Source organism: Psammomys obesus, unplaced genomic scaffold (genome assembly GCF_907164565.1).
Source record: "Psammomys obesus unplaced genomic scaffold, mPsaObe1.curated_primary_1811, whole genome shotgun sequence".
Classification (NCBI taxonomy): domain Eukaryota; kingdom Metazoa; phylum Chordata; class Mammalia; order Rodentia; family Muridae; genus Psammomys; species Psammomys obesus.
This window is the reverse complement of record NW_026590809.1, coordinates 3,241,603-3,245,352: the sequence shown is the minus strand read 5'-3', so window position 1 is coordinate 3,245,352 and position 3,750 is coordinate 3,241,603.

The following is a 3,750-nucleotide window of genomic DNA, read 5'->3' as shown; positions in this document are numbered from 1 at the left end:
TTTAAATTCGTTTATTTTATTTCGCGTATATGGAAATTTTGCCTGCATGTGTGTCTGTGCATCGCATGTAAGCAATGGCCACAGAGGCCAGAGGAGCCATTAGGTTCCCTGGAACTGGAATTGCATGTGGTTGTGCGCCATCATGTGGGAGCTGGGAACTGAACCCAGGACCTTGGCAAGAGCAGTCAGTGTTCTTAACTGCTGAGCCATTTCTCCAGCCCCACACCTTGTCTCTATAAAATAACTCTGAGACGCGTAGTTGAAAAAAAAAAACATTTGAGAGACGCCTGCTAGCAGTTTACACGAATTTATTCACGTACGCTGCTGCCTCAAGGCACACTGGAATGGAAACGGCCATCAGCGGCCGACACGCAAAGCTCGAGACAATGAATTGGAAGAATGCAGAAGACTCACTATCGTGGAGGGGACATCCCCACCGGCTCAGACATCCGATCACGTGGTCGCAGTTGGGGGTGCTGTTTGGGGAGGTGTAAGTGGTTTGCCCGCTGGAGGAAAGTACGTCAGTGGGGATGGGCTGCGAGACTAGAAGCCTGGAGGCATTTATTTCCAGGTTGCCCTCTCTGTTCCATGCTTGCGACTGACAGTGAACTCTCAGCCTCTTGCTCCCGTCACCCCTCTTGCCTTGCTGCCTTGCTTCCCTGCCATGATAGACTCGTCCTTCTGGAACTATAAGCTCACGTACACCCTTCTTTCTGTAAGTTGCCTTGGTTATGGTGTGTTGTCACAGCAACAGAAAAGTAACCAATACACATACCAAGACACTGCTTCTCTGAATTGAGATCTGCAGAGAACACCACTTTCTAAGGATCATGCTGTGTAAACACTTCCCTGTGTACTTCAAACTCCATTCCCAGTTGTGTTCACACATCAAAAGACCTTGGGAGATCCAAAGAGGTGGAGGACCTCTGCCTGGTGGAGGAGCCATTGCTGCCCAGGCAGGGAGAATGTGGGTCCTAAGAGATAGACCATCTAGCCTTTGCTTTGTTCCAGAGCTTGTGCCCCACCCCTTCTCAGTGGCTTCTCATCTTTGCTTTCTGCCCCCAAGCCTCTCAAAGGACTCAGCAGAGTCACCCCTTTCCTGAACTTCAGCTGAAGCACACCAGAGCTGCCATTCTTCAGCCTCCCCGATGGTGAAACAATGGTTATGCATGTCACTAACCTGAAACTTCTAAAGAGCAAGAGGATTTAGTCCCAGTGAGGAATGAGAGTTATTAGGGGCTATGGGTACAACATTGTGCCAGACCGCTGGCCCAGAATTCAAGAGGCTCTGGCCAGATCCCAGTGCCTCAGATAAAACATTAAAAAAGAAACCAAAGGCATGAATAGACCAGGGACATCTTGGGAATAGCTTAGAAGACAAAAGTGTATATCTTCATTTAAAAACACATGGACAAATAATTCATTCAGAGCTTTAGTTTCCAAACTGTGGGTATTGCTAATGAAGGCTAAAGAAAGCCCACTGCAGAGCAAAGGGTTAAAGATCACACAGATCAAGAAGCACAGCTAGCCCAATTTGTTTGTTTGTTTGTTTATCTATTAATTTAAAGTTGTTAGGTAATTTTTAAAATATTTCAGTTTATTTACTTTACATCCCAAAGGTGCCCCCTCCCTCCTCTCCTGCAAGTACCCCCTCCCCCTCCTTCTCCCTTTCCCTCTCCCTTTTCCCCTAGAAAAGGGGATTCTCTCCCCTAACACCTCGTATCAACCCTCCCCAGCACATCAAGTCACATCAGGACTGAGTATGTCCTCATCTACCGAGGCCAGGCAAGGCTGCCTTGCCAGGCGGAGGTGATCCAAAAGCTGCAATAGAGTCCATGTTAGAAACAGCCCTCACCTCCGCCCTCCAGGCAACCCATATCCCATCAGCCACATACGTGCAGGGGGCCTCGGTCCAGACCATGCCTGCTCCTTAGCTGATGTCTCAGTCTCTGAAAGCCCCATGGGACTGGGTTAGTTGTCTCTGTTGGTGTCCTTGTGACGTTTCTGTTGGCTTCAGGTCCTTCCATCTTTCCCCCAACATTTCCTCAGAACCCCCAGAATTGTGCCCCATTCTTGGCTGCAAGTCCCAGCATCTGTCTCAATCCACTGCTGGCTGGAGCTTCTCAGACGACAGTCAAGTTAGCTAGCCCAACTTTAGAAGTGAGTTTAAATGCTGTTGCTTTTCCAGCCCTGATTTTGAACCGAGGCTTGCTGCATGCTAGACAGCTGCTCTTCCCCTGTCCCTGTTGCAGTCTGTGATCTTATGCAAGCTTCTTTTTAAAATCTGTCAAGTCATCTGGACAACCTAAGAAAGTTACCGTTTCTGAGGACTGAAAGCAGTCATCTCACAATTCCCAAAGAGATCGTTTGTTGCCATAAACAGAGTACACAAACAGACTCATCCATCTGCTCTCATAAATAATATTTCAATGGCAATAGCTAACACTGTTATGTTAACATTTTAGTCATTTTCAAGTTTGAAATAAACTCAGGAGCCAAAGTCCCATGGGACTACTTCATGCCTAACAACTAATCAAAATTCCATTCTTTAGTCAACATGACTCCCAGAAATAATGAAATATGTGTTTGCTTATGTCAAGCCATTTTAAGTGAAAACGGAAGTCATTCTTATTTTGTATGTACATGTTTAACTGTTCTCTCTTCCAATGTGTGTACACGGAGAGGTGTGTACCTATGATTAAACAACAGTCAAAATGCTTTTCAAAGAAACTTTATTTTAGAACAGGAAGTACATGTATGTGTGACATATAGTGCAAACCTGACCTTTAATGCACACATTCATATTTCGAATGTGTAAATTACCTAACAGATCATTCACCCACGCTTATTATTTAACAGATGAAAAATAGAATAAAACACAGTCCACAAAGGAGCTCCGTGGAAGTGGGAGGAGGTCATGTAGGCACGGTGCTCAGCGCTAGCCGCAAAGACCGCCCACGCCTCCTGATTGTGCCTCTGCTGTGCCTGGAGTGATCAGGCTGACCTGTGCGCACGCACGCACGCACGCACGCACGCACGCATGCGGGTGAACTGTGCAATAGCATTAGCTGATACTGTGTTCTCCTTACAGATTCATTTCACGTAGATACAGTCTACTCCCCGTGAGTCTAGGCCAGACCCCTGTCACCCCAGCTGCTGCAAAGCACAGGCCAACGATGCCATTTTCTAGAGGCCCCTGTGACTGCAGGAGGTGTGCAGGGAATCTGTCTGACCTTTGCCCCCAACTGCGTCTTCAGTCACAGACAGTAGTTGGTACAAAACAGATATTTAACCAACTGTGTATTGAATGAATGATTTCCACAAGATGGTAGACCAACGGACATGCTTAATCTGTGTTCGTTCGAGTGAGGATCCCATTAATACGATAATTTAAAATGGGAAACTTGCCCCAACAATAGCAATCATTTTTAAAATGGCAAAGAACTCATCAGTTACTGAATTGTGTAAGGAGAATGACGAATGCTGACCCCACAGCAGCATCCACAGCCTTGGAGGTGAGGGCCACAGCTGTGTGCAGGAGATTAGCACAGGCTGGCGCCCCCCTGAAGGCGTGGGGTGTGAGGCAGAAAACTGTGCACCGCAGCTGCTGGCCATGCTTTTGCCTTACTTAGGCTTATGGGGTCACTTGCGTCTCTTGGCTTGCCGCACCATCCTCCAGATCAAAGCCAGCAGCCTCGCTCCGTCCTCGCCTGTTTTTCTCTCTCATGAAAGACTGCCATGACAGACGGA